General features: G+C 54.2%; 1 protein-coding gene across 7 annotated transcripts in view; it reads left to right on the forward strand.

Moving 5' to 3' along the window:
* Positions 1 to 2,442: 2,442 nt before the first annotated feature.
* SHANK2 (SH3 and multiple ankyrin repeat domains 2) overlaps positions 2,443 to 23,394 on the forward strand; it is a 563,601-nt gene continuing 542,649 nt past the window's right edge. The window contains exons 1-2 of one of the 7 annotated variants that reach the window (XM_055415280.2): positions 3,056 to 3,179; positions 17,383 to 17,574. The gene's annotated coding sequence lies outside the window, so the exon portion shown is untranslated. Of the gene's footprint in view, positions 3,180 to 17,382; positions 17,575 to 23,394 lie in introns of all 7 variants that reach the window. The other 6 variants (XM_055415278.2, XR_008684376.2, XM_055415277.2 and 3 more) reach the window with 6 other exon arrangements.

Consider the following 23,394-nt stretch of genomic DNA (forward strand, 5'->3'; position numbering starts at 1 on the left):
TGGGCAGCCTAAGACCTCTTCTCTGAAGAAGGATTCTGGCCTGTAACATCCCAAAGCCAGGAACTTTTCCAAGTGAGGGACAGACCAGGCCTGCTGCTGAATGCAATGAGCATCTGGGTTAATCAAAGCCACAAAATAATTTATAATGTTTTTCCCCGGACAGAGGAGCTGGGTGATTTCGCATCTCTTCACAGTACGATGCCCCAGTTTCTAGTTCTCTGTAAAGCAGTTACTCTTTCTGGGAAATCCTGGCCTGCCTCGTGCTCAGGGGTACAACACAGAAATATGGCGACTGATAGCCAGATGCTTCATGTTTTACAGGGAAAAAGAAATGCTCAGAGGTGGAAAATATCACATCTTCCATTCACACATCATCAGACGTGTTGGGGGTGGGGGTGGGGTCCAGGAAAAGGCAGCTTCCAGAGACAAAAACAGGCAGTCCTGACCAAGAAGAAAAACAGTGACCTCCCTTTTCCCACCCTGAGATGGAGCTAAGGTGCTCTGAGACGTGACCACGCTGGGTCCACCAGGAAGAAGACAGCTTCCATGCGGGAAGTCTGGGGGGCAGACTACTGGCAGGCCCCGGCTCTCCAGGGCTGAGGGTATCCCCTACGCGTTCTCGGGGCACTAAGGAGTGAGGAAAGGCACCGCTGCATGGGTTTTGGGTCCCCAGTCTTCTCACAAGAGAAGCCTGGAAGGACATGGTCTCATCCGCGCGGGGCTGAACTGGGTACCGAAACGGACACAGAGAAACTGGGACGAAAGCAGGGCACTGCCCTTAAAATGCCGAAAGATGTGCTCGCACAGAGGCCCGCTGCCAAGCAACAAACAGGTCAGAGGGGCTGGAGGGGTGGCCGACAGGCGTCCAGTGGGGTGGACAGGCTGGTGGAGGCCTGGGCCCCCAGGGAAGTGTTTCGTGAACACAGACGGGTTCTGGCATTGGCCCCCTCTGTGATAACAGCCACTTCCCCTGCCATCTGCAGGGTGGTTCTAGAAATCTGGGCAGGAATCTGATTGGGGGGAGTGATACGGTAGGGCCTTGAGTCACAGTTGTAGGGCAAACAAGGCGTTAAAAATGTATTTTATGTTGAAGGGCTTCCCAGGCGGTGCTAGTGGTAAAGAACTTGCCTACCAGTGCAGGAGACTCAAGAGACACAGGTTTGATCCCAAGGTCTGGAAGATGCCTTTGAGTAGGAAATGGCAACCCACTCCAGTATTTTTGCCTGGGAAATCCCATTAGCAGAGGAGCTTGGCAGCGGGCAGAGAGTCAGACAGGACTGAGCAGCTAAGCACACACAGTTGATTAAGTTGTGTTAGTTCCAGATGTACGTGAAAGTGACACAGTTCTGCACATAAGTGGACCTACTCTTTTCAAACTCTTTCTGCACATAATTGGTACAGAATGCTCAGCAGAGTTCCCTGCGCTACACAGGAGGTCCGTGTCGGCTATCCATTTTAAATACAGTAGGGGCAAACACCAGTAACATGTTTTTTATTTGGGATGGGGGTGGGGTGGGTGGAAGAAAGCGCTCTCCCCACCCCCTCACTCTCTGTAAGCCACTTCCCAGAACTGAAGACCCACCACGGAGGAACCCAGAGAACAGGAGAAGGATTGGTGGGCCAACCCCACCCGCTAACACTCCCCTGCTTCCAGGCGGAAGACACTCCACCGGCAGGATCCTGCCAGGCCTTCATTCTCCCCGTTTGAAGGATCATTATTATCCGATTGATTGCCTCCTTTATTCATTCAGCAAATATTTTATTAGATCTCATGCTTAAGGGAGCAGAGGAGAGAAAGGAGTTTGCATCCGGCAGCTGCCCTAAAGGACTTCCAGTATTTTACCCCCATGTGTCCTGAACTATCAGGCCCGAAACACAACTTTTTAAAAAAATCTAAGTGCTTTTAAAGACTTCTTTGAAATGTGGGACAATTATGCAATCAGGAAAAAACAGATATCTAGAGCAAATATTTAACTTTGCCTTCGGTATGCTGAAGTCACTGGCCCATGCAGATCTCTCAGGCATGTCCTATAAAATTGACTTAAAAAAATATATGTATATATTCTTCACGGCGAGAAGTGGATTGAGGTTTGTATAGGGGAAGGCTTGCTGAACGTCACAGCCCAGATGCTGGGGTTTGCCAACCACCCACCCCCCTCCCCCAAAACGTGCGTGCACACTTTGGCGGGCGGAAATGCTTTCCCTTGGCAGAATACTGGCAATCTCACGAGTTAGAAACCTCCCTAGCGTCCTCAGAGACAGGTGGCGTGACCAGTGAATTATCAGGGTCTTGAGAAAAGTTTTGAGCCTGTGGCTTGGACCCCCAGGTTGGGAGGAGTAAAGCCACCTTCCTAGCTCGGAGCCGGGGGCTGGGGGGCAGGGGCTTAGGACACCCGCCTTGGGGTTTTGGCAAACCTAGCGCTGCCAGGGTCCTGGATAATAAAAGGATTCCCCGGAGGGTGCCTCCTCGGAGCCGCGGGCTGGCTGGGAGGGCCCGACCCTCCCGGCACGGAGGCGCCCATCCAGGCGGACAGCGGCGCGCTGCCCAGGCACAAAGTTTGCATCTGCCCCGCAAACCTCGGAGGTGCGGGCGGCTCTGCATTTCCGAGCCCTGTAAACAGGAAACGCTCCCGGGCCGGAGCCGGCCGCGCAGAAGGACCCGGGCTTTACAAAATCCAGGGACGTTCAGGTCCGCTGGCTTGCACCGGCTGGTGGGCGGCGAGCCACGCTGCCCAGGGCGGGGCGGGGCGGCGGGCGGAGGCGGCCCCGGGCTCCCGCCGGCCCCCCGTTGCTACAACAGACCCCGCACGTCGCGGCCGAGTCGCCACCGCGCGCTGCAGCTGGACGGGGCCCGGTGCGGAGGGGTCGACCGTCCTCCGCGGGGCGGCAGGAGGCCCCAGGCGAGGGGCGCGCGGGCGTCCCTCGGCGCCAAGGGGACGCCCCCACCCTCGCTGGCCCCGACCGGGGAGGGGCTGTCCGGCCGCCGCCGCCCGGAGCCCCCGGCCGCCTGCCGCGCGGGGCGGGGCCGCGGCGTCCCCCGCCCCCTCCCCGGACACCTGAGCGGCAGCGGCGGCGGCTCCCGCGCCCCGGAGCCCGCGGCCGAGCCCCGAGAGCGCAGACGCCCGCCCTCCCTGGGGGCTCCGACCCGCCCGGACTCCCGGAGCCGCGCCCCGAGCCAGGTGAGGCGGAGGCGCCGGGGGTGGGTGGGGGCGTCGCGGGGCGCTGCGGTTGCAGGGTGGGGGTGGCGGGGGCACCGTGTGCGGCCGGGAAGGGCAGTGGCTGGTCCTTTGGGAGCCCGGCCGTGCGGATCAGCTGCCCTTTGGGTGCTTGTGGCGAAGCACCATCCACTGGGTAAGCGCGGTCGTGGACTCACAGAGGCTGAGGGTGGGGGGTTGGGAAAGGGTCCTTCGAGTCCTGGTGGGACGCACTTCTCTGTAGAGACATCCCCACCCAGCAGCCCCCACCGTTTCGTTCGGGACTAGGGGTCGATTTAAACTGCTTTGGAAGCGGCGTGGGGGCAGAGCGAAGGAGCCTCTTCGTCCCCCGCACCCATGGACCCCCTTCACCTCTAGCGCCTCTGCTTGGGGCACCGCAGATGGACCTACCTCCGCCTCTTGCCCGGGGTCTCCTTGCCCTAGGTCGCCGCCCACTGGCGCGGGTACCTGGGCCCGCATGCCCGGCGGTGAAACTGGCACGGGGCCGCCAGAGGGCGCGCCGGGGGCGGGGATCCGTGCCGCGGTCGCAAGGTCTCCGGAGACCCTGCGTCGCCTACCCCGGCCCCGCACCGGTTCCCAGAGCCCCCATCCAGGTGCGCGCGGCCGGAGCAGCGGGCTCGGCGAGGCCGGGGCCGGTGCACCTGGCGCAGGCCGGGGAGTCGTGGATGGACCCCTGGGTCCCTGGGGTCGAGCAGAGCCCCCGCCAGATGCCCAGCCTCTGCCCGCCGCGCGCCCCAGCCGGGTTGGGGGGCCCGACTGAGGCAGGTGAGTGGCCCCCCTTGCTCCGCCGCCGCCGCCCGTGAATTATGCAGGAGGCTGGCACCGGCGCGCTCGAGTTGCTCAAGTTTCCCTGGCAACTTTCGCCCGGGCATCCCTCCCCGGCTGCCGGGCAGCTCCGCCCGCGCAGCGCCGTGGCCCTGGCGCCTCCGCAAGGTGTCCGGGGCGCGGGGGGCGCTTGGAGACCGCGACCGCGCACTCGCCGCCTGAGCCGGGGCCGCTGGATTTTGCGAGCAGGTATGATTCCGGTGGAGGGCCTCGCCGCCTCTGATCGGAGGGTGGGGGCGCCGAGGTGGACCTGGCCCCCCGTGTTCGGAAGGTGCCGGGGACGGGGTGGACCTCGCCGCCGGAGTCCGGAGGGTGCTGGACCGCCGCGCGCCTCCTCCCGTGCGTAGGTGCGCCCACACGGCGCGGGATGGGAGGGTGGGCGCGTTGGCGAGGTCAGTGTTTCCGTGGGGCTGGGGGTGTCCGAAGGGGGCTAGGCCGCTGCTGGTGACAGTGGGCTTTCCAGGCGGAGCTTTTAAAGCGACCCTGGGCGGCTGGATCTGAGAAGTCGCTTGGGCCCCCAGATGGGAGCTCAGCCCGGGGTACCTGGGGGCTCCCGTGGGCGGCAGCTATGGGCACGGTCCCAGGGGTCCTCAGAGAGCTTCCGAAAATAAAGCGGTTCCCGTGTGGAAGTTCGAGGTAGTAAATTGGATAGTTTCATGACCTCTTTTTGTTTGAAACTCAAGTTCCAGCGTTAATGAGGTCAACCCGCTAATTAAATTAAGCTGCAAGAAGCAGGGAGGTAATTTCGGAAGTCTTCCGCGGAGTGATGGCGGCTCGGTCTCTGCCTGGGACTTGCCCTTGGCTGGGCCGACCCGGCTGTGGGGAGAACCCCTAGGTGCTGGGTCCGGCCTGCATGCCAGTGTCGTGCTGGCCGCGGTCAGGAATCCTTGGTGACCACCTGTTCCGTGCCAGGGGGCTTCGGGAAGTCCTGAGAGCCCTCGGAGGTGGCTGCTTTTGGAGACCTGAGTTTTCAAACCATTTGACCGCGATAACAAGGGTGCTATTTGATAAAAAGGGTGAATGTCTGTGTGCCTGGAACTTTGTACCCACTGAGGGCTTGGCGGTGATTAAATGGGGAAGGTCAAGGTGGCTGTTCAGTCACTAAATCTGACTCTGTGGCCCCATGGCCTGCAGCACACCAGGCTTCTCTGTCCTCCACTGTCCTCTGGGTGTGTGTGTCTGTGTGTTAGTCGCTCAGGCGTGTCTGACTCTTTGCGACCCCATGGCTGTAGCCCGCCAGGATCCTCTGTCCATGGGGATTCTCCAGGCAAGAATACTGTCTTCTGGGGTTTGCTCAAATTCATGTCCCATTGAGTCGGTGGTGATGTTATCTAACCATCTCATCCTCTGCAAATGCCTTGCCCTAAGGGGGATTTATAAGTGGTAGCATGGACCTTTGCCCAGGAAGTCACAGTATCCTTAAGGGGGCCAGAGGACGACCCTGTCTTAATAGGAATTAGGCCGCTTTGCAAGTGGCTAGATGTAAAACTCCTGGGGTGTAGGCTTCTCCTGGAACCTGGTTCCATTATTGTGCTGGGGAATTTCTGCTTTTCCAAGAAGAAAGAATTGAGTGGAAAGCTGGTGCTTCTTTGGGCTCCTTTGGAAGAGGCTGTAATTCTTCTGGAATCAAAAGGAGTCCTTGATGAATAAAGTGATTTTGCTTGTAAAGGTGCTTCCCTGTGGGCACTGTTGACAGCACTTGGCTGCTCCGAACAAATCAGATCCCTTTGGGGGGTGGGGGAGGGGAGGGATTCTCTGCCTCCTGGCTCCCAGCACAATTGCTTTAGAAAGCTCTATTCATATGCAGGTGTGTTTCCCAGAGGTTTTCCCTCTTTAGTTTTTCTGAAGTGCTTGGGGCTGTGGGCACAGCCCCCCATACGGCATCCAGACCCGAGGGGTCACCTTGGGCAGGCGATTTGGTCCAGGCCTCTGGGGGACCCCTATGTAGGAGAAGCCCTGGACCGTGGGGTCAGGTGTGAGGCTTGCCACCAGGAGGAGGAGGAAGGCATTCCAAGATAGCGCTGCGTTTTGTATTTCATCAGTGATGGGGAAAAGGAGGGAAGAAAAAGCTTGAAATAAGAAAAAGGTGCGGGGAGTTAACCGGTGTGCAGGAAAACAGTAGTCACACTGATTTTTATTGAAAAATAATTCTTTATCTTACGGCCTCTATTTCCAAATGGTAGAGTTCTGGTGTCCTTGTCACCTCGGGTGAGTGCAGGAGGCTCTTCCAAAGTGGGGCTCAGTTTGGGAGGTGCTGAGGGAATTGTGGGGTGCCTTCACTGTGTATCTCAGCCCCTGGTTGCTGAGCTCAGTTCCCCAGGTTTCCAGATTCTGCCTGGTAAACCCAAGGCCCAACTTGGCAACAGGCTTTCGGACCTGGAGTTGATAGTTGCTCCTGGAGTCGGGGTGGGGAGTGTGTGGCTGGAAAAGCCTGGAGAAAAAGGTACAAGCACAGCCTCCCTGCGCCTCGCACTGTCCCAAGCCCCAGGGAGGGAACATTTAGGATCTTCCAGGTCACCCCCGGGGCCAGTGTATCGAATCTTCTGCTTTGAGGAGGAAAACAGCCCAAACACAGGTCCGAGCGTTTTCGTCTTGGAAGCCTCCTCGCCCTCACCTGGGGCTGACTGGGTGAAGGGCTCAGAGCCAGGCCAGGGGACCCTTGTGATCTGGCCGTGACTCGTCCACCCGAATAAGGGGCCGGGCATCACTCAGAGGTGATCTCGGTTATACTGGATTTTCTCTGTGTCTTGCAAACGTGAGCCCATCAAACAGTCATCTGGGGGCCTAGAACTGGTCACAGGGGGCCGCCCTGGAGGTTCCAGGCTGGAGGGGAGAAGGGAGGGGTCAGACAGTTAGTGCTGGCATTACAGGAGCCGTGATGGAGGTGACCATTGGGTGCCGTAGGGCACAGAGAGGGTCCCAGCCCAGTCTGGGGATCTCAAGGTGAGGGGGATCTAAGAACACCTGGACGAGGCTGGGGTGTCAGATCATGTTGCTGTGATGCCCCGGGACCTGGCAGGAGTGTTTTGGTTCTTATTCTGGCCGCTGTAATTTTCTCCCCTTCTGCCCCACACGGCGCTGTACCCTGCTGTAGATGACCTCATCCACGTTTCCTGAAACTCTAGGAAGAGAAGGAATCCCTGGTGGTCCAGTGGATAAGACTCCGCTCTGCACTGAAGGGGAGTCATGTTTAGTCCCTGATCTGGGAGCTAAGATCCCACATGCCTCCGGGCCAAAAGTCTGAAACATAAAGCAGAAACAATGTTGCTGCTTTTGGCTCAGTCCCCTGTCACCGGATGGACTGTAGCACGTCAGCCCTCCCTGTCCTGCACTGTCTCCCAGAGTTTGCTCAAACTCATGTCCATCGCGTCGCTGGTGCCATCCAACCATCTCATCCTCTGTCGTCCCCTTCTCCTCCTGCCCTCAATCTTGCCCAGCATCAGGGTCTTTTCCAATGAGCTGGCTTTTCCCATCAGGTGGCCTAAGTATTAGAACTTCAGCTTCAGCATTGTAACCAGTTCAATCAAGTTTTTTAAAAAATGGTCCACATCAAAAAAAAAAAACCCTCCATAAAGAGATTGGTGCAATTGGTTATTCCCATTTTACAGATCAGGAGCCTGAAGCCCAGAGGAGTGAAGCCACTTGCCCCAGACCACACAGCAAGGGAATATGGGAGCTGGGGTCGCACCAGGCAGCCTGGAAGAGCCCAGCCCTAAGCCTCCACACCGCACATGTCACCCAGCGGGAAAACTCATCCGTTAGAAGTTTATTTTTCTTGTTACTATGGTGTGAGAAAAACTGTAGCCAGTAAATGAAAACCAGAGTTTCTGATCACACTTCCTGATGTGATAGACCTTTTTTTTCTCTTTGAAAGCAGATACAAGAAATGCTTTGAAGGGGCTCAAAATGTTACTGTCACTGGCTCCCGTGGTCATTCTGAAATGGGTCTCTGGGCAGCAAGGATGCATCCAGCACAGCCCGGCCACCACTGAAGGGGATTCCAGCCTTGGTGGAAGGGGAAAGGGAGCCTGCGTCCCCACGGGGCAGACCTGAACCGCCGGCCTGGGGCTCGGGGCCAGTGGGCTGGGTCAGAGCAGACAGATGTGCCCCGGGATGGACCAGCTGAGGCTCCTGTCACCTCCTGAGGGGTAGTGGCAGAAGCCAGTGCAGGGAGGGGCGGGACAGGGCTTGACCAGAGTCCTGGGGAGGTTTCCAGGGTGCGTCCTTTGACTCTCGGGACTGAATGAAGCCACAGGCTCCAAGGTCAGAGCTGCCGAGTTCCTCCGTTCCTTCTTTCCTCTCCTTCCCACCTCTCTCTCCCCCTTCCTACCATCCAGCCTTCCCCGTCCCTCCCACTTTCTTCCCTTCTTTCTTGTCTTTTTTCTTAGGTGATGAGTCGTCTTTATTTTGATTCATGAATCCGTTCGAAACCGACACACACAAATCCCTTCATTAAGCCATCAAGATTCTCCCGGGCTTCTGCTTTCCACTCATTGAGAATCCACGGTTTTCTTGAGAATGGGACGTTGCCGGGGGAAAGGCCAACATCCGAGTGTCCCTATGACACGTCCCTACCCCGTCGGGGGCCTGAAGGGGCCTCAGGGCCTCCCAGGTCGCCACGCTACGATGTCGTCACACACCTGCCCACACTCAGGTGTCTTCTGCGATCCCTTGCACGTCAGTGGGCACCTGGTGACAGAACGTTCTGTTTCTCTGCTGGCTCTCGCTGGGCAAGTCCAGGGTTATATGCTGTACCCAACCTTAACGCCGTTCAATTATCCAGACTTATCTTCCAGAAAGAGAGTGTTACTCACTTTTGCCAACTCTCCCTGCCAAATAAAGGGCCCAGAGCATTAAGTGTATTTTGTTTTTGAAGATTTTTTGATGTGGATCATTTTTAAAGTCTTTATTGAATGTGATGCTCTTTTACGAGTGTTGATGCTTTGTCTGAGAGGCATGTGGGATCTTAGCTTCCCGACCAGAGACCTAACTCGCACCCACTGTACTGGAAGGCGAAGTCTTAGCTGCTGGACCACCAGGGAAGTGCCCCCACTGCATTTTCAAGTCAGCTTCTAAAGGTGTGCTTCGCCGGTTTAAGTATTTGCCAAGGACGCAGAGCTTGGTCTGGGGAGTAACACTGACATTTGGAGAGGAGCTGTCCCAACGTTAACCGCATCTGCTGCAGCCTGAAGTGTGGCTTGATACCCCCTTTTTCTTGACAGGTAACTGAGGGGATGTTCTTTGCTCCTCTCCTTTCCTGGATTTATACCCCCTGCTTCCCTGAGGCGTTTTACCCTGATGTCATAGACTCTTATCTTTGTTGTTGAGTCGCTAACTTGTGTCCAACTCTCTGCAGCCCCATGGACTGCGGCCTGCCAGGCTTCCCTGTCCTTCATTATCCCCAGAGTTTGCTCAGATTCATGTCCGTTGAGTAAAGGATGCTATCTGACCATCGCATCCTGTGCAACCCTCTTCTCCTCTTGCCTTCGGTCTTTCCCAGCATAGGGATCTTTTCCAGTGAATCGGCTCTTTGCATCAGGTGGCCAGCGAATTGGAGCTTCAGCTTCAGCATCCATCCTTCCAATGAATATTCAAGGTTGACTTCCTTTAGGACTGACTGGTTTGATCACCCTGTTGTCCTAGGGACTCCCAAGAGTCCTCTCCAGCTTATTGGTCTTTATGCTTGTCGGTCTCATGTTAACTGATCAAGCGTAGTTCTCTGCAAGGAAAATATCCATACATTGACTTTAAAATTTTCCTGTGACCTCAAGCTGCTAAGTATTAAAAAAAAAAACAACCCCTTTTGGATTGAGATAGCCCTGCGATCAAGCAGTGTAAGTGCATCGCAGATTTTTAGAAATGGAAAATGTTCCTGGAAATGCCTCTCTTAGCGATTAGGAGGTGGGTGTTTCAGGTGTTTGAATTAAAGCCTTTGTTTGGGGTTCGGGAGTCTGCTCCCTGCAAGATTCAGAGAGGGCTGGAAAGCTTTTCGTAGGTAAAAGGTGGGAGGGGCTGCTGGGGAAAGGGGGGTGTCCCAGGCCCTTCTGTGGCAGAGTGGTCTCGGGGAAGACTGATTCTCTTTAGACTGGGCCCCTTGAAAAGGGTCACTTTGGAGCCCCTGCAGGAGAGGAGGGGGGTGGGTAAGATTCAGCCCAGCCCTCCCGGTTCTGGCAGGTGGTTCCCCACTGCAGACAGGGTATCTTGCCCCAAACTGTGCTCACTCAGGGCTCCTCCCAGGGCTGCACAGGAGAGAGAGAGGCAGGGCCCATCGTCCCGGCCGGCTGGGAAGCGGCTCCCCCCAGGACCCTTCTCGGGGCTCTCAGGGGCCCATGGCGTGGCTTGAGCCTGGCGAAGGGCAGGACGGAGCCGTGGGACCGTGGTCTCCAGACTGGGTCCCGGGAGGGGCCCAGGGAGAGGGTCACACCTGCTGGGGCCTGGCTTGGAGGAGGGAAATGAGCCCTGGAGCCTTCCTGGAAGTTCTGGGCCCCCTGCCCTGCAGAGGAGGCAGGCTGGGTGAGTGGTGGTGAGGGGTGCTTCTGCCCGCTGGACCGCGCCCCTCAAAGCCCAGGGCACAGCGGCTCGTTTCTCGGGATTTTCCTGATCCCCATCCCCGTCACCCTGGATGGGGGTCTGGCAAGCTGTTGTGCTGGCCTGTGCTGCGTGGGGGACCCGTCACCAGGCAAGCAGGTTGCCAGGGAAGGACCAGGTCTTGCTTCTTGGTTGCCCAGGGTCGGGAGGGCACCGGTTCAGAGTATCCCTTGTCACGTGGCTGGATGGCATCAGCGGGTCCGGGCTTCCCCTCCACGTGGGTGCCCAGCTCCCAGGCAGGCCGTTGGCCACTCTTTCTTGGCGTCACCCTGACGATTCAGACCCGGCGACAGTCTGGCCGCTCCCTGCCACCTGCCTCCAGGATGCCGGGTTGTGGCAGGTGGCACGTGGATTTACGTCCACCCGGAGGATCGCCAGGGTGTTCACAAAGCTGGCGCCCGGGGAAGTGGGTGGGGGCAAACCTTCTGCTGTGGTTAAATGGTTTTGTTGTTGAACACGGAGTCCACGTGAAGCTGGGGGTGGAATTCCTGAAGACGGCTGTGGCGAGCTTGGTGTGTGTGGTTAATGATTCTCCAGACATGGGGTGGTAATTGGCATGCTCTGGGTTTCCAAGGGTTTCAAGGCTTCTTGGCTTTCCTGCAGGGAAATGGTCTAAAATTGCATTGGGGGCCGACTGCTGTGGGTGTGTCCTGATTCTTTGGGGTCCTTCTGGGTGTGTCCCGGGCCGGTGAGTGACGGCAGGGGTGTCTGGATTCTGCTGTCTCTCCATCAGCCTGTTTCTGGTGAGGTTTTTTTGGGTTGAGGGGGGTGGACACCCACTCAGACCAGGGTCAGGGGTGTATTAGGGGATCCAGGCTGTCACTGTCACTGCAGGGCCAGACGGGCTCCCAGAGTGGTCTTTCCCTCTGTCTCTCTTTCTCGGTGGCCCATCTTGATGACTTTATGTCGTGAAAATCAGGGATATATGTATACCTGTGGCTGATTCACGTTGAGGTTTGACAGAAAACAACAAAATTCTGTAAAGCAATTATTCTTCAGTGAAAAAATAAATTAAAAAAAGAGGGTAACAGTGAGTGTGTGGGCCTGCAGGGTTCCATGCGTGGACACACCCTGTCCTTGATGCAGTCCTGACAAGTGGGCACTTGTGTCTTCATGCCCATTCTCCGGGGAAGTAAACCGAGGTGGAGGGAGCCAACCTGGCTGCCAGGACCTGCACCAGGCAGCTGTCCACTCCACGGTGCAAAATTAGGGACCCTCCCTTCCCTTGACTCTACACATGGACATCACCAGATGGTCAGTACTGGAATCAGATTGATTATATTCTTTGTAGCCGAAGGTGGAGAAGCTCTATACAGTCAGCAAAAACAAGACCTGGAGCTGACTGTGGCTCAGATCATCAGCTCTTTATTGCAAAATTCAGACTCAAATTGAAAAAAGTAAAGAAAACCACTAGGCCATTCAGCTATGACCTAAATCAGATCCCTTGTGATTATACAGTGCAGGTGATGGATAGATTCAAGGGACTAGATCTGGTAGACAGAGTGCCTGAAGAGCTATGGGCAGAGGTTTGTGACATTGTACAGGAGGCAGCGACCAAAACCATCCCCAAGAAAAAGAAATGCAAGAAGGCAGAGTGGTTGTCTGAGGAGGGCTTCAAATAGCTAAGGAAAGAAGAGAAGTGAAAAACCAAAGGAGAAAGGGGAACATATACCCAAGTGAATGCAGAGTTCCAGAGAATAGCAAGGAGAGATAAGAAAGCCTTCCTCAGCGACCAGTGCAAAGAAATACAGGAGAAGAACAGAATGGGGAGAGTAAACTGGGGATACCAAGGGAACACTTCATGCAAAGACGGGCTCAGTAAAGGACAGAAAGTAGGGACCTAACAGAAGCAGAAGATACTAAGAAGAGGTGCCAAGAATACACAGAAGAGCTGTACAAAAAGCTCTTAATGACCCACATAATCATAATGGTGTGGTCACTCACCTAGAGCCAGACATCCTGCAGTGTGAAGTCACATGGGCCTTAGGAAGCATCACTATGAACAAAAAGCTAGTGAAGGTGATGGAATTCCAGTTGAGCTATTTCAGTCTTAAAAAACGATGCTGTGAAAGAGCTGCACTCATTATACCAGCGAATCTGGAAAACTCAGCAGTTTCCACAGGACTGGGAAAGGTCAGTTTTCATTCCAGTCCCAGAGAAGGGCAATGCCAAAGAATGCTCAAACTACCGCACAATTGCACTCATTTCACACGCTAGTAAAGTCATGCTCAAAATCTTCCAAGCAAGGCTTCAACAGCATGTGATTTGAGAACTTCCAGGTGTACAATCTGGATTTAGAAAAGCCAGAGGAACCAGAGATCAAATTGCCAACATCCGCTGGATCATAGAAAAAGCAATGGATTTCCAAAAAAAAAAAATCTACTTCTGCTTCATTGACTATGTTAAAGCCTTTGACTGTGGATCACAACAAGCTGTGAAATATTCTTAATGAGATGAGAATATCAGACCACCTTACCTGCTTCCTGAGAAATCTGTAGGAAGGACAAGAAGCAGCAATTAAAATAGACATGGAACAACGGACTGGTTTCAAATCAGGAAAGGAGTACGTCAGGCTGTATATTGTCACCCTGCTTATTTAACTTGTGTGTAGAGTGCATCATGCAAAATGTGGGGATGGATGAAGCACAAGCTGGAATCAAGATGCCGGGAGAAATACCAATAACCTCAGATATGCTATGATGAATCCACCTCAAATATGATACCACTTCAGTGGCAGAAAGTGAAGAGGAACTAAAGAGCCTCTTGATGATGGAGAGTAAAAAAGCTGGTTTAAAACTCAACATTCAAACAACTATGATCATGGCATCCAGTCCCATCACTTCATGGCAAGCAGATGGGGGAAATTGCTGGAAAATGATGGAAACTGTCAGAATTCATTTTCCTGGGCTCCAAAATCAGTGTGGACAATGATTGCAACCATGAAATTAAAAGATGCTTGCTCCTTGGAAGAAAAGCTGTGACAAACGTGGACAGTGTATTAAAAAGCAGAGACATCACTTCCTGACAAACGTCTGTGTAGTCAGGGCTGCGGTTCTTCCAGGAGTCACGTATGGATGTGAGAGTTGGACCATGAAGAAGGCTGAGCACCGAAAAATCGATGCTTTAGAACTGTGGTGGAAGACTTGAGAGTCCCTTGGACTGCAAGGAGATCAAACTAAAGGAAATCAGTCCTGAACATTCGTTGGAAGGTCTGATGCTGAAGCTGAAGTTGCAGTCCTTTGGCCGCCTGGTGTGAATAGCTTACTCTTTGGAAAAGACCCTGATGCTGGGAAAGATTGAGGGCAAGAGGAGAAGGGGTGACAGAGGATGAGATGGTTGGATGGCATTACTGACTCAGTGGACATGAGTTTGAGCAAGCTCTGGGAGATAATGAAGGACAGAGAAGCCTGGGGTGCTGCTGTCCATGGGGTCACAAAGAGTCAGACACGACTCAGAGACTGAATGACAACAGCAGCCCTTTCCACCCCCTGTCATCTTAGGGGTGATGCCCAAGCTTCCCTTTCTGCTCCTTGCAGGATGAATGCAGCAGGGTAGCACAGGGCTTCTCAAACTTTTGGTCTGAGGATCCTACTCCCCTATTGGAAGAGTTTTAGGGACCCCTGGGAGTTTTTTATGTGCATTGTATCTGTGGATATGTATCCTACTAGAAGGGCTTCCCAGGTGATGCTAGTGGTAAGGAACCTGCCTGCCAGCGCAGGAGATGTTAAAGATGCAGGTTCATTCCCTGGGTTGGGAAGAGCTCCTGGAGGAGGGTATGTCGGCGCAGTCCAGTATTCTTGCCTGGAGAATCCCATGGACAGAGGGGCCTGGTGGGCTACAGTCTATAGACTCGCAGAGTCAGACATGACTGAAGCGACTTACATGTACACACACATACTGTTAGAAATTTAAGAAGGTAATTTAAAAATATTTAACAGTGCATTTAAAAATGACAGTAGCTAAACCCGTACATGTTAATGTAATTAATGTCTTTTTATGAAAAAACAGCTATTTTCCGAAACAAGACTTAATGAAAAGTATAGCATTGATCCAGAAGGTCATCAGGTAGTCCCCGCCCCATGGGATGGGCCTGCTGCTGGTGGGATGTGGGCTCAGCCAGGCCAGAGCTGGTTCGATACACAGCTGGGGTTCTGTCTGACTCTTTTTCGACCCTGTGGATAGCCTTATGCCAGGCTCCTCTGTCCATGGGATTCTCCAGGCAAGCATACTACAGTGGGTTGCCATTTCCTCCTCCCAGGGATCTTCGCAACGCAGGGATCGAACCCTGCATTGGCAGGCAGGTTCTTTACCTCTGAGCCACCCGGAAAGCTAGATGGTGTGGCGGTGACAGTGGGGAGCCAGGCAGTTCCTTAGGTGAGAAGACTGTGTCTCGATCCCGCAGGGGGACCACGTGCAGAGGGACGGGTGGACAGAGGCGGCTGGGGGCCGGGGAAGCCCCCGGGAGGACGGCAGACTTCACCTGAGACGAGAGGTCTCCCCACACTTCTTCCTTTCCAACCTGGGTGCTTCTGTTTCACTGTCTGGCCCAGGTGCCCTGCTGGAACCCTCGGTCCACCGTTGAATGGGGGTGGTGAGAAGGTGCACCGACTCTGGCTCCTGATCTCGGGGAAGCCTCCAGCCGTTCACCGTCGCTTGCGATGGCAGTGGTGGGCGCCATGCGGGTGCCCTCTGTCAGGCTGAAGAGGGTCTCTTTTCTTTGCTAAGCATTTACGTCATGAAGTGGCGCTATGTTTTGTCAAGTGCCTTTTCTGTATCTCTTGGGACGATCAGCTGCATTTTGTCATTTATTCTATTAATGTGGTGTCTTACATTAATTGATATTTCGATGTTAAACTATGCATTCTTGGGATAAATCCCACTTAGTCATGGTTTATAATCCTTTTTATAAGCTGCCAGATTCAGTGTTCTAGAATTTTGCTTAGCTTTTTTGCATGTATATGCATAAGGGTTTGATGTTGTCTTGTGACGGTATCATGGTAATATCGGCCTCATAAAATTATTGGGGTGTATTCTTTTCTATTTTTTGGAAGAATTTGCAATGAGTTGGTATTAATTCTTTTTTTTTAAATTGAAGTGTAGTTGGTTTATGACGTCATAAATTTAATTTCTGCTGTACCGCAAAGTGATTCAGTTACGCATGTGTATAAATCCTTTTTGGTATCATTTTCCATATAAATATAGGTTATCACAGGATATTGAATATAGCTCCCTGTGCTGTACAATGTGTGTGTAGATGTATCATGCTCAGTTGTGTCTCTTTGCGACCCCGTGGACTGTAGCCCGACGGGCTCCTCTGTCCATGGGATTTCCCAGGCCAGAGTACTGGAACAGGTTGCCGTTTCCTCCTCCAGGGGATCTTCCTGACCCAGGGACCACCCTCGACTCTCTCGTGTCTCCTGCACTGGCAGCTGGGTTCCTGACCACTGAGCCGCCTTGTCTTCTCCAGCCTCTGTAATAGTTTGCGTCTGCTGACCCAGGCTCCGAGCTCCGCCCCCTTCCTCTTCGCCCCGCCCCCCCCCTCGGCAACGGCACGTCTGCTCTTTCTGTCTGTGAGCTGCTTTTGTTTCACAGGCACGGTCATTGGTGCCGTATTTTCCGCTCCGCGTGTAAGTGGCATCGTATGATATTTGTCTCTCTCTGACTTCACTTAGTATGATAGCCTCCAGGTCCATCCGTGTTGCTGCACACGGCATTGTTTCATTCTCTTTAATAGCTGAGCGATATCCTGTTGTATAGATGTACCCCATCTTCCATCTGTTCCTCTGTCAATGGACACTCAGGTTGCATCCGTGTCTTGGCCGTTAAGAATAGTGCTGCTGTGATAAGAGGACCTGTATGTTTTTGAGAAATGAATTCTCTAAACGTTTGGTAGAACTCACCAGTGTGGCCGCCTGGGCCCGAGCGGCTCCTTGTGTGAAGTTGTGGATTTGTTAACTGGCTCCCTATCTGGTCCGCGTGTGCCCAGCTCTTCTGTTTCTTCCTGAGCCCCCACGCTTGGTTTGCACTGACATCTGCCTGATTCCTCTCAGCACCTAATTCATTGTCCCTCCGTCATTCTTCGCGTCCCCTTGTCGTCCTCTGTGTTCCCTTGAGGCTGCTAAAAGTGTGCCCCCATCATGTCTGAGTTTGGCGGTTTGAGCGTTTCCGCCTCCTGAACATCCTAAACGAACAGTCTGTCAACTTTATTGACTTTTCCAAAGAACCCACTTTGGTCTCATTTTTCGCTCTGTTTTTCTATGTTCGTTTTCATTAGTTTCCACCCTCACGTTTATGATTGGCTCCTTTCTGCTCACCCAGTGTTAGCTGTAGCCGGAGGAGACAAACGATGAGAAGAGGGTTGGCAGAGAGGCGCCTGCGTGGCCCAGTGGGAAGCAGAGCCTGGGGAGGGGTTGGGATGGAGGGCGGGCAGGGTGAGCCTCCCTGAGGAGCCGCACTTGAGCCTGACTTGAAGGCAGGGAGGGAAGCAGTGAGTGAGAAGTAAGGAATTGGCTGGAAATCGATGTGGAAAGCACTTTTTTGCACTTAACATTTTTAAGTTCTGCTGCTGCTGCTGCTGCTGCTGCTGCTGCTAAGTCACTTCAGTCGTGTCCGACTCTGTGCGACCCCATAGATGGCAGCCCACCAGGCTCCCCAGTCCCTGGGATTCTCAAGGCAAGTTATGCTAAGATGTGTGTAACATAAAATTTACCATCTTAACTACGTTAAGACGCTTAATCACCATCTACTCCCCCAGCCCCTGGACCCTGCCATCCTGTGGTGCTGGAGAAGACTCTTGAGGGTCCCTTGGACTGCAAGGAGATCCAACCAGTCAATCCTAAAGGAAACCAGTCCTGAATATTCATTGGAAGGACTGATGCTGAAGCTGGCCACCTGATGCGAAGAGCTGACTCACTGGAAAAGACCCTGATGCTGGGAAAGATTGAAGGTAGGAGGAGAAGGGGGCGACAGAGGATGAGATGGTTGCATGGCATCACTGACTCAATGGACATGAGTTTGAGAAGCTCCGGGAGATGGTGAAGGTGGGAGATGGTGAAGGTCGGGGAAGCCTGTTGTACTGCAGTCCCTGGGGTCACAAAGAGGTGGACATGACTGAGCGACTGAACTGGCTCACTGACTGAACTGTGTTAGGCCCACAGCTCAGAGGCTTTAAGAGCATTCATATTGTCATGCGACCGTCACACCACCGTCTCCAGAGCCTCCCGTCGCCCCAGACTGACGCTTTGTCCCCGTAAACACTTACTGCCCGTCCCCTCCCGCAGCCCCTGGCCCCCACCATCCTGCCCCCTGTCTCTGTGGGTTTCATGACTGGAGTCCTCATACAAGTGAAAACATACGCTACCTCTCCTTCTGTGTCTGGCTCGTTTCACTGGGCATAGTGTCCTCCAGGTTCATTCGTGCTGTGGCTTGTGTCCGAATTTCCTTCCTTTTTAAGGCTCAATAATCCCTGGTGGCTCAGTGGTGAAGAATCCACTTGCCAAGCAGGAGACTCGGGTTTGATTCTTGGATGGGAAAGATCCCCGGGAGAAGGGAATAGCCACCCACTCCAGTATTCCTGCCTGGGAAATCCCATGGACAGAAGAGCCTGGCGGGCTACAGTCCATGGGGTCGCAAAAGAGTCGGATGGGCCTGAGCGACTGAGCAATAGCAACCGCCTTCCATTGTGAGGATGGCCACACTTTGTGTATCTGTTCATCCGTCCATGGACACTCGCTTGCGTCCACCTTTTGGTTGCTGTGAGTGGTGCTGCCGGGGATGTGGGTATTCAAGCCCCTCCCTTCAGAAGGCAGGTTTTAAAGTGGTGAGCAGCCCAAGGCCCGTCTGGTCTCAGGACGGCAAAGATGAGGCTCCCTCACCACTCTGCTTAGCCAGACTACTCTCCTACAGGAAGAGGCCCGCGTTTCCTCCTGAGTGTCTCCACAAGGTAGGGGTGACCTCACACCACGTCCAGCGTTCCCACCCCCAGGGAGGAAAGGTGCTTCTGCCTGGGAGTCTGGGTCTCCCCTCTGCAGGTCCATCCGGGACTAGGACAGGACCAAGGAGGGCGGGGACGCCTCCTGCGTGATGTCACTCATTCACTTCGTTGGTCAGTTGCTAAGTCGTGGCCAACTCTCTGTGACCCCATGGAACGCAGCACCCCAGGCTTCCCCGTCCTTCACCATCTACCAGAGTTTGTGCAAACTCATGTCCATCGAGTCGGTGACGCCATCCAGCCATCTCATCCTCTGTTGCCCCCTCTCCTCCTGCCCTCAATCCTTCCCAGCATCAGGGTCTTTTCCAGTGAGTTGGCTCTTCCCATCAGGTGGCCAAAGGATTGGAGCTTCAGCTTCAGCATCAGTCCTTCCAGTGAATATTCAGGGTTGATTTCCTTTAAGATTGACTCGTTGGATCTTCTTGCAGTACAAGGACTCTCAAGAGTCTTCTCCAGCACCACAGTTCGAAAGCATCAGTTCTTCAGTGCTCGGCTTTCTTGATGGTCCATCACATCCGTACATGACTCCTGGAAAAACTGTAGCTTTGACTGGACGGGTTCATTCGCTGACTCTGTGCCTTCTGATGCCCCAGGATTTCTCTGCTCCTTGTCATTCCGAGCCCGTTGCCATGAGACCTCCTCCTCTGCTCTCTTCTCATCGTTCCTGTGTTTTGCCGTGCACTCGTGTGGTGTTTCTTCCGTCAGGACTTAGCCCTTGTGTCTAGTACTGGTGTGGGTCCAGTTTGTCCGTTTCAGCACGGGAGGACCCGCCCCCTTTCCTGCTGGCTTTGCCCCTCCTGCTCTGTTGTGGCTCCAGCTCCTGCAGTCATTTGGGGATTGCTTTTCTATCAATCCGGCTCCAAGTCCACCATGTGTGTTTACAGTCCCTCCGAAGGAAGCTTTGATGCTTGGTGGTATGATCTCCTTTAGACCGCGCACAGCCATGTTGCAAGTCATTCCCTTTTGTGGTTGAGAAAAGGAGTCTGTTCAGAGGGATGGGTCAGCTCAGGGCTCCCCATCAGGGAGGATCAAGCTTAGACAGGCCGGACCCCCAGGCTCAGCCAGTCCAAGGTGGTGCCGGAGCGCTGAGCCAGTGTCTTACCTTGTGTGTCTGGGACCGTTGCCTCCTGGATGAGATACCCAGGTCGGCACTGACCAGCTCTGTCTGTTCAGTATGGTGGAGCCAGTCCCATGGGGCTACCGAGCCCTTGAAACATGGCTAGTGCCGCAAGTTGAAATGTCAGTATTTTACATGTTTTGGATTCCAGAAAATATAAATATTCATTTCAACTGGTTTTCTTCTTTTTTCTGTTCGAAACATGGCTGCTCGGAAATTGAAAATTATATTTGTGGCTTCAATTCTGTTGCTGTCTGCGCAGACTTGTAGCACCCGTCACTGCGGGCTGGGATCGGCTTCCTTATTTCCTTGTCCCCTGCCCCTCCGCCCCCAAGTCCCTCCTGCTTCCACCTGGCATCCCACAGTTTTGTTCTCAGATGGAGCCTCCTTTCTGCAGAGGCGATTCCTGGCTTTAGCAGTAGGACTTCCCTGGAGGAACAGGGAAGGAGTGAGAACTTCTGTTCTGTCAGCTTTCTGCTCCAGGGTGGGCTCAGTCCCACCTCTCAGAAAAACTGGGGGTAGAAGGGACCCCAGAATTAACTAGGGTGGATCAGGGTTCCAGAATGCTGGTGCTTGGGGGCCCAGGTCCCGCCTTTGGGAGAACACTGGGCCTCAGAAAGGAGAAGGGCCTCGCCAGGTCCCAGTAGGTTTCCTGCGGGACCCCGAGCCCCAGGGCTGAGTGGCTTCCCCTAAACCTTGAGGCCAGTGTGGGTTAGTGTAGACGCTCCACCCAGGCCAGGCCCAGTGAAATAGCTTTTGGGGTTTCTTCTCAAAAAAACCCAGAAATGCCTGGATTCTTACCGGAAGTGTCTGGGAATAGTAGTAGTATTATCTAACATTCATTGCTGCCCCTGGACAGAACAGGATTATTATTATGTAACACTTGTTGCTGCCCTGGACGCATGGACAGTTTGCTGGCCTCCACCGGAGTGTTCGCACAGCACTCTGTCGGGGTGTGCAGTCACCTGAAACGCCTGGCAGATTCCCCAGCAAAACGTGACCCGTGCTTGGCTGTGGGGTCAGTGACCTGCGGGAAGGAGGGGTGCTTTAGGGCTTTCCCAGAAGACAGGAAATACCTCCAGGGTAACGGACCACTCAGCCAGTTCCACGATGCTCCACGTCTTGAGGCAAAAATGGTTTCTTCACTGGGCTTATGTAATTGCATTGTAATAAACAATGCCATTACATAAAACAGAATAAGATAAAATAATAAAAAAGTTATGTATATCTTTGTGGGTAGCTTGATTATTATTGCTGCTGCTAAGTCACTTCAGTCGTGTCCGACTCTGTGCGACCCCATAGACGGAAGCCCACCAGGCTCCCCCGTCCCTGGGATTCTCCAGGCAAGAACACTGGAGTGGGTTGCCATTTCCTTCTCCAATGTGTGAATATTATTTGCATTTTATTGCCAGCTTTTGTCAGAGTACATGTCTTTTCCTACCTGTGCCATTCACTTCCATGTCTGTGATCTTGTGGCATCTTCACAATCCACCCTGGGGGTGGAGGAAGTATTTTTATACCCATTTTACAGAAGGGGAAGCTGAAGCCCAGAGAGGTGCAGTGACTGGGGTTTTGAGCCCAGCAGTTGCCCTTGTGCCTTGACCAGGCCAGCCTCAGAGCTGGAGGGACGTGAGTGTTTTGTCCTGCTTCTCTCCCCAAGTGTCTGTCCGTTCTGATGTCTCTGCTGACCACTTACTGTGAAATCTGCCCAGTGCCTCTGTGTTTGGATAGCCCCGTCCCCTGACCTCTGGGAGGAGGGATGAGGATGAAGGCAGGTTCAGCTTCTCAAACATCCTTCTGACTCCAGCAGGTCCAGACCCTACCTTTGTCCTGGCAGGAATGAGTGTGTGTGGTGATCCAGAGCATGCTCCTCCAAGGCTGTGGTCGGGGGTGTCCAGTGCCCATGTGGGGGCACCGCGGCCCCAGGATGGAGCAGGGCTCCAGTGGTTTTGCGTCTCTGTTCTTGCTCCTGAGTCTTTGCCGCTTTGGGAAGTATTTGACTGGCCCTCGTACATGCTTGTCCTCCAAGCAGGTGGTGCCTCTGCTTGGACATGTGACTGCTGTGTGACCTTGGGGCCAGCCAGCTGACCTCTCTGGGCCTCAGTTTCCTCTTCCTTAAAATGGGGTAATGACATATCTCTGGCGACGTTGACCATTAAATGAAATCCCCTACATAAAGTTGAGACTGTTGTTACTGACCAGGGTCCTTGGCCTCCTTAATCAATAAAAATTGATCAGAGGCCAGACAGGAAATCCAAGCAAGTCTTTATTGGGGCCCCTGCTGCAGCCAGGGGGAGCAAGAACAACCAGCATGTTCCCTTGCTTCTTCCCCGAGGGGGAAGGAGCTAGTTCCTTATATGAGGTGAGGGTTGGGGTGTGTCCAGGGGTCAGACGGGTGACTTGGGTGGCCTGCCTGCCCATTAGGCAGTGCTGGGTGCAGGGGCGTGCGCAGTGCTCTGCTTTTGCTCCCTGCTCTTCAGAAGCGGCAGTTGGGTTTTGCTCTCTGTATCTTCTGTGCAGAATTTGCCCCAACTGCCCATGCAGGGCTGTTTCTAGTTCCTGATGGTTTACTTGCTGGGGCAGAGGTGCGTCCAGGTGCAGGCACCATGGCAAAGGGCCCCAGGCCCCTGCCCGTCTCCCCATGCTCCGTCTGCGTGTGCCGTGAGCCGCTCCCGTCACCGTCGTTGGCAACACCTGTCTGTGCTCGAGCTGTTCTGATTGGACCTGGGCCACGTGTGGGTCGGAGTTGGTGAACTCCCTTCCCCTCTCCTGCCGGGACCTCCTGTGCAGGCCCCGTTGTGAGTTCCTGCCCCGTCTGGTCTCTGCAGAGCCTCTGGTCTGAGCTGTGAGTGCATTGGGTTTATGGGGGGCTCAGGGTGATGGGGTGGGGCAGGGACCCAGCAACCTCTCTGGGTACAAGTTGCCCCTGCAGGGGTCCTCAAAAGCCTTGGGGACCCACCCGAGCTCCTCTGCTCCCTGGTGCATTGGGGAGGTCCCCTGGGGGGCTCCCAGCGGGGCTGACACCCCCAACTCCCCAGGATCTCCAGGGAGAGGTGGGGACTGTTCCAAGTGGGTCTTTTTTTGCCGTGCTTTTGCTCATTTGAAACTTCATCCTGCCATTGTTTATTGAAGAGGGAGGGGAGGGCCTGGAAGGTGGGGGTGGAATATATATTAAATTAGTGATACGGTTAGGAGCCCTTTCTGGAAAGCCTGCACGGTGATGGGGTAGGGCCTTTGGTGTTGGACAAGCCACAGTTCCGTTCTGCTTTGTTGGCCGCTGCCTGCGTGAATCACCTGTGTGATCTTGGGCGTCAGCTGCTCCTCCACCGTGTGGGGCTGGTCACGCCGACCTAATCAGCAACAATTAGATGGCGGTCTGTCAGCTACCAACCTGCGTAACAAAAGCCTGCAGAGCTCAGGGTGAAATGACGACTGCTCATTTCAGGGCCAGAGAGTAAATCTTTTTTGCTTTATGCTGTGAAGTCTCCGCAAGGCAACAGCAGTCACAGACACTATGAATGCGTGGTCATGGCTGTGCCCAGTGAGACTGCTTAGAGAAACCAGCCAAGGCCAGATTCGGCCCAGCCCCTGCTTTACGTGTCTCACAGTTCAGGAAGTGGACCACTTGAGCAGGAGGACGATGGGTGGTTCTTGTGGTC

Source organism: Moschus berezovskii, chromosome 25, assembly GCF_049115385.1.
Source record: "Moschus berezovskii isolate FMDL1 chromosome 25, NW_MosBer_1.0, whole genome shotgun sequence".
Taxonomy (NCBI): domain Eukaryota; kingdom Metazoa; phylum Chordata; class Mammalia; order Artiodactyla; family Moschidae; genus Moschus; species Moschus berezovskii.